At 62.8% G+C, this 15,000-nt stretch overlaps 1 non-coding gene across 1 annotated transcript; it reads left to right on the plus strand.

Moving 5' to 3' along the window:
- The first annotated feature begins 12,105 nt into the window (after positions 1 to 12,105).
- Positions 12,106 to 13,920, plus strand: LOC142790938 (small subunit ribosomal RNA). The gene has a single exon (XR_012889875.1). It is a non-coding gene; the product is annotated as a small subunit ribosomal RNA (ribosomal RNA).
- Positions 13,921 to 15,000: the final 1,080 nt, after the last annotated feature.

Consider the following 15,000-nt stretch of genomic DNA (forward strand, 5'->3'; position numbering starts at 1 on the left):
CTAAGGCAGTTTTTTTTTTTTTCCTCATTTTGATGTCGCCCCGGCTGACGCGGTTTTCGTTTTTCCGTGCCGCCCCGGCTGACGCAGTTTTTGCGCCGCCCCGGCTGACGCGGTTTTTGCGCCGCCCCGGCTGACGCGGTTTTCGCGCCGCCCCGGCTGACGCGGTTCGGACTTTGCACTTTTTGGCTCACCCCGGCTGGCGGCCCACTCACTCGATCGCCAGGTCTGTTTGCCCCGGTGGTTCCACCGCCAGGCTTAAGCGCGAACTTTTTTTGTTTGTTTTCTTTTGATTAAGCGCAAGCTTTTTTCTTTGTTTTCTTTTGATTAAGCGCGGGCTTTTTTCTTTGTTTTTTTTTTTATTTCGCCCCGGCAGACGCGGTTTTTGCGCCGCCCCGGCTGACGCGGTTTTTGCCGCCCCGGCTGACGCAGTTCGGACTTAGCACTTTTCGGCTGTGCCTGGCTGGCGGCCCACTCACTCGATCGCCATGTCTGTTTGCCACAGTTTTCCCGGTGGTGCCGCACCCGGGCTCGCCCCGGCTGACGCAGTTTTCGCGCCGCCCCGGCTGACGCGGTTTCGTGCCGCCCCGGCAGACGCGGTTTTCGCGCCGCCCCGGCTGACGCGGTTTTTGCGTCGCCCCGGCTGACACGGTTCGGACTTTGCACTTTTCGGCTGTGCCTGGCTGGCGGCCCACTCACTCGATCGCCATGTCTGTTTGCCACAGTTTTCCCGGTGGTGCCGCACCCGGGCTCGCCCCGGCTGACGCAGTTTTCGCGCCGCCCCGGCTGACGCGGTTTCGTGCCGCCCCGGCAGACGCGGTTTTCGCGCCGCCCCGGCTGACGCGGTTTCGTGCCGCCCCGGCAGACGCAGTTCGGACTTAGCACTTTTCGGCTGTGCCTGGCTGGCGGCCCACTCACTCGATCGCCATGTCTGTTTGCCACAGTTTTCCCGGTGGTGCCGCACCCGGGCTCGCCCCGGCTGACGCAGTTTTCGCGCCGCCCCGGCTGACGCCGTTTCGTGCCGCCCCGGCAGACGCGGTTTTCGCGCCGCCCCGGCTGACGCGGTTTCGTGCCGCCCCGGCAGACGCAGTTCGGACTTAGCACTTTTCGGCTGTGCCTGGCTGGCGGCCCACTCACTCAATCGCCATGTCTGTTTGCCACAGTTTTCCCGGTGGTGCCGCACCCGGGCTCGCCCCGGCTGACGCAGTTTTCGCGCCGCCCCGGCTGACGCGGTTTCGTGCCGCCCCGGCAGACGCGGTTTTCGCGCCGCCCCGGCTGACGCGGTTTCGTGCCGCCCCGGCAGACGCAGTTCGGACTTAGCACTTTTCGGCTGTGCCTGGCTGGCGGCCCACTCACTCGATCGCCATGTCTGTTTGCCACAGTTTTCCCGGTGGTGCCGCACCCGGGCTCGCCCCGGCAGACGCGTTTTTTTTTTTCTTTCGCCCCGGCTGACGCAGTTTTCGCGCCGCCCCGGCTGACGCGGTTTCGTGCCGCCCCGGCAGACGCGGTTTTTTGCGCCGCCCCGGCTGACGCGGTTTTTGCCGCCCCGGCTGACGCAGTTCGGACTTAGCACTTTTCGGCTGTGCCTGGCTGGCGGCCCACTCACTCGATCGCCATGTCTGTTTGCCACAGTTTTCCCGGTGGTGCCGCACCCGGGCTCGCCCCGGCTGACGCAGTTTTCGCGCCGCCCCGGCTGACGCGGTTTCGTGCCGCCCCGGCAGACGCGGTTTTCGCGCCGCCCCGGCTGACGCGGTTTCGTGCCGCCCCGGCAGACGCAGTTCGGACTTAGCACTTTTCGGCTGTGCCTGGCTGGCGGCCCACTCACTCGATCGCCATGTCTGTTTGCCACAGTTTTCCCGGTGGTGCCGCACCCGGGCTCGCCCCGGCTGACGCAGTTTTCGCGCCGCCCCGGCTGACGCGGTTTCGTGCCGCCCCGGCAGACGCGGTTTTCGCGCCGCCCCGGCTGACGCGGTTTCGTGCCGCCCCGGCAGACGCAGTTCGGACTTAGCACTTTTCGGCTGTGCCTGGCTGGCGGCCCACTCACTCGATCGCCATGTCTGTTTGCCACAGTTTTCCCGGTGGTGCCGCACCCGGGCTCGCCCCGGCAGACGCGTTTTTTTTTTTCTTTCGCCCCGGCTGACGCAGTTTTCGCGCCGCCCCGGCTGACGCGGTTTCGTGCCGCCCCGGCAGACGCGGTTTTTTTGCGCCGCCCCGGCTGACGCGGTTTTTGCCGCCCCGGCTGACGCAGTTCGGACTTGGCACTTTTTGGCTGAGCCTGGCTGGTGGCCCACTCACTCGATCGCCATGTCTGTTAGCCACAGTTTTCCCGGTGGTGCCGCACCCGGGCTCGCCCCGGCTGACGCAGTTTTCGCGCCGCCCCGGCAGACGCGGTTTTCGCGCCGCCCCGGCTGACGCGGTTTTTGCCGCCCCGGCTGACGCAGTTCGGACTTGGCACTTTTTGGGCTGAGCCTGGCTGGCGGCCCACTCACTCGATCGCCATGTCTGTTTGCCACAGTCTTCCCGGTGGTGCCGCACCCGGGCTCGCCCCGGCAGACGCGTTTTTTTTTTCTTTCGCCCCGGCAGACGTGGTTCCCCCCCCCCCCTTTTCGCTCGCCCCGGCTGACGAGGTTTTCGCGCCGCCCCGGCTGACGCAGTTTTCGCGCCGCCCCGGCTGACGCGGTTTCGTGCCGCCCCGGCTGACGCGGTTTTCGCGCCGCCCCGGCTGACGCGGTTTTTGCGTCGCCCCGGCTGACACGGTTCGGACTTTGCACTTTTCGGCTGTGCCTGGCTGGCGGCCCACTCACTCGATCGCCATGTCTGTTTGCCACAGTTTTCCCGGTGGTGCCGCACCCGGGCTCGCCCCGGCTGACGCAGTTTTCGCGCCGCCCCGGCTGACGCGGTTTCGTGCCGCCCCGGCAGACGCGGTTTTCGCGCCGCCCCGGCTGACGCGGTTTCGTGCCGCCCCGGCAGACGCAGTTCGGACTTAGCACTTTTCGGCTGTGCCTGGCTGGCGGCCCACTCATCGATCGCCATGTCTGTTTGCCACAGTTTTCCCGGTGGTGCCGCACCCGGGCTCGCCCCGGCTGACGCAGTTTTCGCGCCGCCCCGGCTGACGCGGTTTCGTGCCGCCCCGGCAGACGCGGTTTTCGCGCCGCCCCGGCTGACGCGGTTTCGTGCCGCCCCGGCAGACGCAGTTCGGACTTAGCACTTTTCGGCTGTGCCTGGCTGGCGGCCCACTCACTCGATCGCCATGTCTGTTTGCCACAGTTTTCCCGGTGGTGCCGCACCCGGGCTCGCCCCGGCAGACGCGTTTTTTTTTTTTCTTTCGCCCCGGCTGACGCAGTTTTCGCGCCGCCCCGGCTGACGCGGTTTCGTGCCGCCCCGGCAGACGCGGTTTTTTGCGCCGCCCCGGCTGACGCGGTTTTTGCCGCCCCGGCTGACGCAGTTCGGACTTAGCACTTTTCGGCTGTGCCTGGCTGGCGGCCCACTCACTCGATCGCCATGTCTGTTTGCCACAGTTTTCCCGGTGGTGCCGCACCCGGGCTCGCCCCGGCTGACGCAGTTTTCGCGCCGCCCCGGCTGACGCGGTTTCGTGCCGCCCCGGCAGACGCGGTTTTCGCGCCGCCCCGGCTGACGCGGTTTCGTGCCGCCCCGGCAGACGCAGTTCGGACTTAGCACTTTTCGGCTGTGCCTGGCTGGCGGCCCACTCACTCGATCGCCATGTCTGTTTGCCACAGTTTTCCCGGTGGTGCCGCACCCGGGCTCGCCCCGGCTGACGCAGTTTTCGCGCCGCCCCGGCTGACGCGGTTTCGTGCCGCCCCGGCAGACGCGGTTTTCGCGCCGCCCCGGCTGACGCGGTTTCGTGCCGCCCCGGCAGACGCAGTTCGGACTTAGCACTTTTCGGCTGTGCCTGGCTGGCGGCCCACTCACTCGATCGCCATGTCTGTTTGCCACAGTTTTCCCGGTGGTGCCGCACCCGGGCTCGCCCCGGCAGACGCGTTTTTTTTTTTTTCTTTCGCCCCGGCTGACGCAGTTTTCGCGCCGCCCCGGCTGACGCGGTTTCGTGCCGCCCCGGCAGACGCGGTTTTTTTGCGCCGCCCAGGCTGACGCGGTTTTTGCCGCCCCGGCTGACGCAGTTCGGACTTGGCACTTTTTGGCTGAGCCTGGCTGGTGGCCCACTCACTCGATCGCCATGTCTGTTAGCCACAGTTTTCCCGGTGGTGCCGCACCCGGGCTCGCCCCGGCTGACGCAGTTTTCGCGCCGCCCCGGCAGACGCGGTTTTCGCGCCGCCCCGGCTGACGCGGTTTTTGCCGCCCCGGCTGACGCAGTTCGGACTTGGCACTTTTTGGGCTGAGCCTGGCTGGCGGCCCACTCACTCGATCGCCATGTCTGTTTGCCACAGTCTTCCCGGTGGTGCCGCACCCGGGCTCGCCCCGGCAGACGCGTTTTTTTTTTCTTTCGCCCCGGCAGACGTGGTTCCCCCCCCCCCCCCTTTTCGCTCGCCCCGGCTGACGAGGTTTTCGCGCCGCCCCGGCTGACGCAGTTTTCGCGCCGCCCCGGCTGACGCGGTTTCGTGCCGCCCCGGCTGACGCGGTTTTCGCGCCGCCCCGGCTGACGCGGTTTTTGCGTCGCCCCGGCTGACACGGTTCGGACTTTGCACTTTTCGGCTGTGCCTGGCTGGCGGCCCACTCACTCGATCGCCATGTCTGTTTGCCACAGTTTTCCCGGTGGTGCCGCACCCGGGCTCGCCCCGGCTGACGCAGTTTTCGCGCCGCCCCGGCAGACGCGGTTTTCGCGCCGCCCCGGCTGACGCGGTTTCGTGCCGCCCCGGCAGACGCAGTTCGGACTTAGCACTTTTCGGCTGTGCCTGGCTGGCGGCCCACTCACTCGATCGCCATGTCTGTTTGCCACAGTTTTCCCGGTGGTGCCGCACCCGGGCTCGCCCCGGCTGACGCAGTTTTCGCGCCGCCCCGGCTGACGCGGTTTCGTGCCGCCCCGGCAGACGCGGTTTTCGCGCCGCCCCGGCTGACGCGGTTTCGTGCCGCCCCGGCAGACGCAGTTCGGACTTAGCACTTTTCGGCTGTGCCTGGCTGGCGGCCCACTCACTCGATCGCCATGTCTGTTTGCCACAGTTTTCCCGGTGGTGCCGCACCCGGGCTCGCCCCGGCTGACGCAGTTTTCGCGCCGCCCCGGCTGACGCGGTTTCGTGCCGCCCCGGCAGACGCGGTTTTCGCGCCGCCCCGGCTGACGCGGTTTCGTGCCGCCCCGGCAGACGCAGTTCGGACTTAGCACTTTTCGGCTGTGCCTGGCTGGCGGCCCACTCACTCGATCGCCATGTCTGTTTGCCACAGTTTTCCCGGTGGTGCCGCACCCGGGCTCGCCCCGGCTGACGCAGTTTTCGCGCCGCCCCGGCTGACGCGGTTTCGTGCCGCCCCGGCAGACGCGGTTTTCGCGCCGCCCCGGCTGACGCGGTTTCGTGCCGCCCCGGCAGACGCAGTTCGGACTTAGCACTTTTCGGCTGTGCCTGGCTGGCGGCCCACTCACTCGATCGCCATGTCTGTTTGCCACAGTTTTCCCGGTGGTGCCGCACCCGGGCTCGCCCCGGCAGACGCGTTTTTTTTTTCTTTCGCCCCGGCTGACGCAGTTTTCGCGCCGCCCCGGCTGACGCGGTTTCGTGCCGCCCCGGCAGACGCGGTTTTCGCGCCGCCCCGGCTGACGCGGTTTCGTGCCGCCCCGGCAGACGCAGTTCGGACTTAGCACTTTTCGGCTGTGCCTGGCTGGCGGCCCACTCACTCGATCGCCATGTCTGTTTGCCACAGTTTTCCCGGTGGTGCCGCACCCGGGCTCGCCCCGGCAGACGCAGTTTTCGCGCCGCCCCGGCAGACGCGGTTTTCGCGCCGCCCCGGCTGACGCGGTTTTTGCCGCCCCGGCTGACGCAGTTCGGACTTGGCACTTTTTGGGCTGAGCCTGGCTGGCGGCCCACTCACTCGATCGCCATGTCTGTTTGCCACAGTCTTCCCGGTGGTGCCGCACCCGGGCTCGCCCCGGCAGACGCGTTTTTTTTTCTTTCGCCCCGGCAGACGTGGTTCCCCCCCCCCCCCTTTTCGCTCGCCCCGGCTGACGAGGTTTTCGCGCCGCCCCGGCTGACGCAGTTTTCGCGCCGCCCCGGCTGACGCGGTTTCGTGCCGCCCCGGCTGACGCGGTTTTCGCGCCGCCCCGGCTGACGCGGTTTTTGCGTCGCCCCGGCTGACACGGTTCGGACTTTGCACTTTTCGGCTGTGCCTGGCTGGCGGCCCACTCACTCGATCGCCATGTCTGTTTGCCACAGTTTTCCCGGTGGTGCCGCACCCGGGCTTGCCCCGGCAGACGCGTTTTTTTTTTTCTTTTCGCCCCGGCTGACGCAGTTTTCGCCCCGCCCCGGCTGACGCGGTTTCGTGCCGCCCCGGCAGACGCGGTTTTTTGCGCCGCCCCGGCTGACGCGGTTTTTGCCGCCCCGGCTGACGCAGTTCGGACTTTGCACTTTTTGGCTGAGCCTGGCTGGCGGCCCACTCACTCGATCGCCATGTCTGTTTGCCACAGTTTTCCCGGTGGTGCCGCACCCGGGCTCGCCCCGGCAGACGCGTTTTTTTTTTTCCTTCGCCCCGGCAGACGTGGTTCCCCCCCCCCCTCCGTCTTTCTTTTTGTTTTTTTTTTTTCGCCGCGGCTGAAGTGGATTTTTCGGTGCCTCGACGCCCCGGTAGTCGCGGTTTTTCCGTTTCCGCACGGCCCCGGCTGACGCTGCTCGGTCACAGTCGCCTTTTGTGAGGATTGCAGACTTCTTGAGCGCGGGTGTTTTTTTTTTGTTGTTGTTGTTGTTTTATTACGCATTCGCTCCAGCAGACGCTGTTTAGACTTTTTGTTTCCTCTTTTATCCTGCGACGAGGTGACGAGGTTTATTCGGTGCCCCGCCGCCCCGGCTGAAGTGATTTTTCCTGTCCCGTGCCGCCCCGGCTGACGCGGTTGGGACTTCGCGTTTGTTCGGCCGCCACGGGTTTTGGCGCACTCGCTCGGTTGCTTGTTGTTGCCACTTGTTGCGAACCCAGGTTTCTTGAGCGAGCGCGGGCGTTTTTTCTTCCTTTCTTTCTTTGTTCTATGTGTTAGCGAATCGGCCTTTAATATCACACGAGGACTCACAACCAACAATTTTCAGTTTGAAGTGTAAAAAATCTGCAGGTGTTGACGTAACTGACTTGCCCCGTACCCTTGAGTACATCCATGAAGTTCTCGTAGTACTACTAAATCGCATTATTCCAAGTGGAGAAATTCCCATAAACTTGCAAACCTCTACACGAAAATCGGTGCGCGTGATAAAGTTGAAAATTATCGTCCGATATCAAATGTGCCTTCTATAACACAAATTCTAGGAAAAAAAAAAAAAACACTTGTTCGCCGTTCTCTGCGCCGTGACTGGCAGCACTCCGGCGAAGCGAAACGGGGTCGATTCGAGCACGATATCGGCGTCTTTCGACGTGCTCGCCGGCGACCGTCGCACGAGTACGTCGCACGAGCGCGTCTGCCGGGGCGCCGTTTGCGAAGCCGACGCAAAAGTGGGAACCGCCGCTCGGATGATCGCCGCTTTCGGCAGAGTGAGTGTTGGCACTCCGGGGAAGCGAAACAGCGTGAATGCGCCCACGAAATCGGCGTATTTTGAAGTGCCCGCCGGCGACCGTCGCACGAGTACGGTAAACCGCGTCAGCCGGGGCGTAGTTCGGGACGCCGACGAAAAAGTGGGAAGCGCAACTCGGATCTTCGCCGTTTTTGCAGGAGTGAGTGGCGGCCCTCCTGCGAGACCAAGAAGCATCGATTCGTGCACGAATTCGGCGCCTTTCGACGTGATCGCCGGCGACCGTCGCTCGAGTAGGGCAAACCGCGTCTGCCGGGGCGGGCTTCGGGACGCCGATGCGAAAGTGGGAAACGCTGCTCGGATGTTCGCCGTTTTTGGCCGAGTGAGTGCTGGCACTCGGGCGAAGCCAAACGGGGCCGATTACGGCACGATATCGGCGTCTTTCGACGTGCCCGGCGGCGACCGTCGCACGAGTACGGTAAACCGCGTCAGCCCGGGCGGAGTTCGGGACGCCGATGCGAAAGTGGAGAACGCCGCTCGGATCTTCGCCGTTTTTGGAGGAGTGAGTGGCGGCACTCCGGAGAAGCCAAGGAGCGCCAATTAGCGCACGATATCGGCGTCTTTCGACGCGCTCGCCGGCGACCGTCGAACGAGTAGGGCAAACCGCGTCTGCCGGGGCGGGGTTTACGACGCCGACGCAAAAGTGGGAACCGCCGCTCGGATGTTGGCCGTTTTTGGCAGAGTGAGTGCTGGCACACCGGCGACGCGAAAGAGCGCGAAAGCGCCCACGAAAGTGGCGTATTTGGACGTGCTTGACGGCGACCGCTGCAGGAGTACGAAAAACCACGTCAGCCGGGGCGAGCGACCCACGGCGGTCTGGGTGCTTATCGCTGCTATTATAGGGGCACCCCGGCAGACGCAGAAAAAAAAAATTTTTTTTCGACCTTCTTTTTTGCTGGTCGAGCTCGGGTAACCCAGGTCGCAATGGGAGCCGCGCACGAAAGCGGCGTCGCGAGACGCGTTCGCGGTCGCTAGTCGCACGAGCTCGGCAACCGCGTCAGCCGGCGCGGAGTTCGGGATGCCGACGGCTAAGTGGGTACCGCTGCTCGGATGTTCGCCGTTTTTGGCCGAGTGAGTGCTGGCACTCCGGCGAAGCGAAACGGGGCCGATTCGGGCACGATATCGGCGTATTTCGACGTGCTCGCCGGCGACCGTCGCACGAGTACGGCAAAGCGCGTCTGCCGGGGCGAGGTTTGCGATGCCGACGAAAAAGTGGGAAGCGCCGCTCGGATCTTCGCCGTTTTTGCAGGAGTGAGTGGCGGCCCTCCTGCGAGACCAAGAAGCATCGACTCGCGCACGATATCGGTGTCTTTCGACGTGCCCGCCGGCCACCGCCGCACGAGTACGGCAAACCGCGTATGCCGGGGCGGGGTTGGCGACGCCGACGCAAAAGTGGGAACCGCCACTAGGATGTTCGCCGTTTTTGGCAGAGTGAGTGCTGGCACACCGGCGACGCGAAAGAGCGCGAAAGCGCCCACGAAAGTGGCGTATTTGGACGTGCTTGACGGCGACCGCTGCAGGAGTACGAAAAACCACGTCAGCCGGGGCGAGCGACCCACGGCGGTCTGGGTGCTTATCGCTGCTATTATAGGGGCACCCCGGCAGACGCAGAAAAAAAAAATTTTTTTTCGACCTTCTTTTTTGCTGGTCGAGCTCGGGTAACCCAGGTCGCAATGGGAGCCGCGCACGAAAGCGGCGTCGCGAGACGCGTTCGCGGTCGCTAGTCGCACGAGCTCGGCAACCGCGTCAGCCGGCGCGGAGTTCGGGATGCCGACGGCTAAGTGGGTACCGCTGCTCGGATGTTCGCCGTTTTTGGCCGAGTGAGTGCTGGCACTCCGGCGAAGCGAAACGGGGCCGATTCGGGCACGATATCGGCGTATTTCGACGTGCTCGCCGGCGACCGTCGCACGAGTACGGCAAAGCGCGTCTGCCGGGGCGAGGTTTGCGATGCCGACGAAAAAGTGGGAAGCGCCGCTCGGATCTTCGCCGTTTTTGCAGGAGTGAGTGGCGGCCCTCCTGCGAGACCAAGAAGCATCGACTCGCGCACGATATCGGTGTCTTTCGACGTGCCCGCCGGCCACCGCCGCACGAGTACGGCAAACCGCGTATGCCGGGGCGGGGTTGGCGACGCCGACGCAAAAGTGGGAACCGCCACTAGGATGTTCGCCGTTTTTGGCAGAGTGAGTGCTGGCACTCCGGCGAAGCGAAAGAGCGCGAATGCGCCCACGAAAGTGGCGTGTTTGGACGTGCTTGACGACGACCACCGCAGGAAAACGAAAAACCACGTCAGCCGGGGCGAGCGACCCATGGCGGTCTGGGTGCTTATCGCTGCTATTATAGGGGCACCCCGGCAGACGCAAAAAAAAAAAAAATTTTTTTTCGACATTCTTTCTTGCTCGTCGACCTCGGGTGACCCAGGTCGCAGTGGGAGCCGCGCACGAAAGCGGCGTCGCGAGACGGCTTCGCGGTCGCTAGTCGCACGAGCTCGGCAACCGCGTCTGCCGGGGCGGAGTTCGGGACGCCGACGGCTAAGTGGGAACCGCCGCTCGGATGTTCGCCGTTTGTGGCCGAGTGAGTGCTGGCACTCCGGCGAAGCCAAACGGGGCCGATTCCGGCACGATATCGGCGTCTTTCTACGTGCTCGCCGGCGACCGTCGCACGAGTACGGCAAAGTGCGTCTGCCGGGGCGGGGTTTGCGACGCGTACGCAATAGTGAGAACCGTCGCTCGGATGTTCGTCGTCTTTCGCCGAGCCAGTGCTGGCACTCCGGCGAAGCCGAACGGAGCCGATTCGGGCACGATATCGGCGTCTTTCCACGTGCTCGCCGGCGACCGTCGCACGAGTACGGTAAACCGCGTCAGCCGGGGCGGAGTTCGGGACGCCGATGCGAAAGTGGGAAGCGCCGCTCGGATCTTCGCCGTTTTTGGAGGAGTCAGTGGCGGCACTCCGGTGAAGCCAAGGTGCGCCAATTCGCGCACGATATCGGCGTCTTTCGACGTGCCCGCCGGCCACCGTCGCACGAGTACGGCAAACCTCGTCTGCCGGGGCGGGGTTTCCGACGCCGACGCAAAAGTGGGAACCGCCGCTCGGATGTTCGCCGTTTTTGGCAGAGTGAGTGCTGGCACTCCGGCGAAGCGAAAGAGCGTGAATGCGCCCACGAAAGTAGCGTATTTGGACGTGCTTGACGGCGACCGCCGCAGGAGTACGAAAAACCACGTCAGCCGGGGCGAGCGACCCACGGCGGTCTGGGTGCTTATCGCTGCTATTATAGGGGCACCCCGGCAGACGCAGAAAGAAAAAAAAAAAAAATGGGGACATGGCGTGCGTCACCGTGCGGCTTCGCAGCGTTGCCGAAGTCGCCGAGCCCTTCGACTGAGCCGAACGGCGGACAGGGAACGTTGGTCGGCCGTTCTAACCTGTCGGTGCCACGCCGAGACGTCGTTAAGGAAAACCGCGTCGTGGGCCTCTACGACGCCGTCGAGTCGTTGTACGTTTGGTGTCCAGCGTGTCGGCGGCGAGTAGCGGACACGTCGTTCACGACTTCGGTCTTTCGCAGTCGACGCGAACTTGCGGAGAGTCGTGGTGCCTCACGTTTTCGGCAGAAACCGCGGCGGAATTTTCCCGTGCGTGCGCGCACGACCTCGGTGCTGTGCCGTCAGCGTAGTGTTGCACAAACTCGTGGCCTACCCAAGGTGCGGTACGTTTGCGGCCGTATCCTCGGTGGGAATTTCGTGAGTAGGGTCGCAAATTCTACGACCTCGGCGGGTTTGAGAGCGACGTAGACTTGTGGCACGCTCAACGTGCCACACGTTTCGGGGCACACCCGCGGTGAAATTTTCTCGAGTACGCTCGTATTAGTGCCCAAGGAGGTCTGGGTACTTATCGCTGCTATTATGTGGGGGTTCTCGTGAGCGGCGTACGCGAAAGCGACCGGGTGTCTGATATGCGGCGGGCTTCGGCCTCGTCAAGCGTGTCCTCGGGTCTGCTCCAGGGGAATCCACGGCAGTCGTCTGCAGCCTCATCCGCTTGATGCGTTAGGGGCTGGTTGTCGGACGGTGCCGTTTTACCACGATATCGAGGTGTGTTCCGTGTCGTCCTCGGGCGATTCAGATGCGAAAGCGCCGAAGACGCGGGCGTGACCCGTCGTCTGGCGGCTTTGCAGTCTCGGCTCCGTTGCTAGTTCCGGCCGGTCCACCGACAGTGCAGCGGGCTTGGGCAACCCGCACGGCGCGACCGAGTCGATGCAACGAAAAAGAGCGAGCATGAACGTGCTTCTTGCCGCACGGCTCCCACTCGTCTTTCGGGAAGGTTGTGCCGTAGCGAGCTCGAACGCCGTCATCTCGGAGTGCAAAATAAGCGTGTTGGGGCGCCTGAAGGTGGCCTCCGCCGCACACAGACTGCGTCCGGCCCGCCGAAGGCGAGGACGGACGCGCAGTCGAACGATTACCTGGTTGATCCTGCCAGTAATCATATGCTTGTCTCAAAGATTAAGCCATGCATGTCTAAGTACATGCCGAAATAAGGCGAAACCGCGAATGGCTCATTAAATCAGTTATGGTTCCTTAGATCGTTTCTTCCTACTTGGATAACTGTGGCAATTCTAGAGCTAATACATGCAGTGAGCCTGGAGCCCTTTGGGTAACGGGTGCTTTTATTAGACCAAGATCGATCGGGTTTCGGCCCGTATTGTGTGGTGACTCTGGATAACTTTGTGCTGATCGCATGGCCACGAGCCGGCGACGTTTCTTTCAAGTGTCTGCCTTATCAACTTTCGATGGTAGGTTACTTGCTTACCATGGTTGTTACGGGTAACGGAGAATCAGGGTTCGATTCCGGAGAGGGAGCCTGAGAAACGGCTACCACATCCAAGGAAGGCAGCAGGCGCGCAAATTACCCACTCCCGGCACGGGGAGGTAGTGACGAAAAATAACAATACGGGACTCTTTTGAGGCCCCGTAATTGAAATGAGTACACTCTAAATCCTTTAACGAGGATCAATTGGAGGGCAAGTCTGGTGCCAGCAGCCGCGGTAATTCCAGCTCCAATAGCGTATACTAAAGCTGCTGCGGTTAAAAAGCTCGTAGTTGGATCTCAGTTCCAGACGAGTAGTGCATCTACCCGATGCGACGGCTCGGACTGAACATCATGCCGGTTCTTTCTTGGTGCACTTCATTGTGTGCCTCGAGATGGCCGGTGCTTTTACTTTGAAAAAATTAGAGTGCTCAACGCAGGCGAGTCGCCTGAATAAACTTGCATGGAATAATAGAACAAGACCTCGTTTCTGTTCTGTTGGTTTTTGGAATACGAGGTAATGATTAAGAGGGACGGACGGGGGCATTCGTATTGCGGCGCTAGAGGTGAAATTCTTGGACCGTCGCAAGACGAACTACTGCGAAAGCATTTGCCAAGAATGTTTTCATTGATCAAGAACGAAAGTCAGAGGTTCGAAGGCGATCAGATACCGCCCTAGTTCTGACCATAAACGATGCCAACCAGCGATCCGCCTGAGTTACTCAAATGACTCGGCGGGCAGCTTCCGGGAAACCAAAGTATTTGGGTTCCGGGGGAAGTATGGTTGCAAAGCTGAAACTTAAAGGAATTGACGGAAGGGCACCACCAGGAGTGGAGCCTGCGGCTTAATTTGACTCAACACGGGAAAACTTACCCGGCCCGGACACTGGGAGGATTGACAGATTGAGAGCTCTTTCTTGATTCGGTGGATGGTGGTGCATGGCCGTTCTTAGTTGGTGGAGCGATTTGTCTGGTTAATTCCGATAACGAACGAGACTCTAGCCTATTAAATAGGTGCGGGGTTCCCAGCACCTTACAACCTTCTTAGAGGGACAAGCGGCTCCTAGCCGCACGAAACAGAGCAATAACAGGTCTGTGATGCCCTTAGATGTCCGGGGCCGCACGCGCGCTACACTGAAGGAAGCAGCGTGTCTTTATCCCTGTCTGAAAAGACTGGGTAACCCGTGGAACTTCTTTCGTGATTGGGATAGGGGCTTGCAATTGTTCCCCTTGAACGAGGAATTCCCAGTAAGCGCGAGTCATAAGCTCGCGTTGATTACGTCCCTGCCCTTTGTACACACCGCCCGTCGCTACTACCGATTGAATGATTTAGTGAGGTCTTCGGACCGATGTCCGGCGCGGCCTTTCGGTTGCGCCGGTCTGTTGGAAAGATGACCAAACTTGATCATTTAGAGGAAGTAAAAGTCGTAACAAGGTTTCCGTAGGTGAACCTGCGGAAGGATCATTAACGGATTGTGAAGGGTGAGTGCCTCAGCTGCGTCTGCGCCCGACACTTTCTGCCGCTGACCCCGTTTGGACGCGGGGTCGGCTTTTCCCCACGGGGCTGCCTGAATGTGGAGCGGCACCCCGTGACAAATTGTTGCGCCCAGCGGACGCCAACACCGCGACCTTGGACGGTCGGCCAGGTGGCGGACGCGGGTACAAACGGCGCAACGCACTCATAGGTCGGCTTTCGACCCGCCACTGCACCGTGGCTCGAAGCGCTCGAAATGCGCGACCCGACCGCTGCGGGACCGCCTAGTACTGTAAACAGGAGCGGCGGAGCGCGAACGGCGAGTCGTGGTTACGTCGGTAGAAGGCGAGGCTGCGCGTTCCCGAAACGCCAGCCGAGTGCCCTCCCGACCGTTCGAGCGTGCAAGAACGAGACCCGACAATCGCGCGGCGACTGCCAAGTACGAGAGGAACGGCACAAGCGTCGGCGGTCGGTCAAGGAACTGGCGATGTGACGGGTCCGCTGTGCACCAGTGCATACCGTCCCGCCGTCCGCGGCAAGCGCCTCCGCGTCCTCGGGTGACGGAGGCTGCCGGTCGGTTCTTGCAGGCGAGGGATCTCGCTGGCACCGGTTCGCGTTGACGCGCGGCCGGTCATGGCACGGCGATGCGACGGCCGAGGTGCGCAGTACTCGATGGAGGAACCGCACGCTCCGATGACCGTCCCGCCCTCCGCGGCGTATGCGTACCGACCGTAATGGTTGCAGCAGCGCCGGCCGGCTTTTGAATTCGCCACACGAAACACGGTGCGAGATCGCGGTTAGGGGAGCGTCGACGTTGCCAGGCGTTTTGCTTGCTGCCGAGGGAAAGGCGGCACGGCCACGTCGCGCTCGTCGCGATTAGCGGGTCTGCGCGCTTTGGGAAGGTGCCGCAACGACTTGCCGAAAGAGGAAGCACGGAAGAACGAGGGACTTGGACGTCCCGACAATTGAACGCACTTGCGGCCAGGCCCTTGCTGGCTTCGTTCTTCCGCCTCGAGTAGGCTCGTACGCGGCTCCGGCGCCGAAAGTGGTCCTTGGCACCGACTTCGGTGGACG

The sequence above is a fragment of the Rhipicephalus microplus genome, unplaced genomic scaffold (assembly GCF_043290135.1).
Source record: "Rhipicephalus microplus isolate Deutch F79 unplaced genomic scaffold, USDA_Rmic scaffold_134, whole genome shotgun sequence".
Lineage (NCBI taxonomy): Eukaryota > Metazoa > Arthropoda > Arachnida > Ixodida > Ixodidae > Rhipicephalus > Rhipicephalus microplus.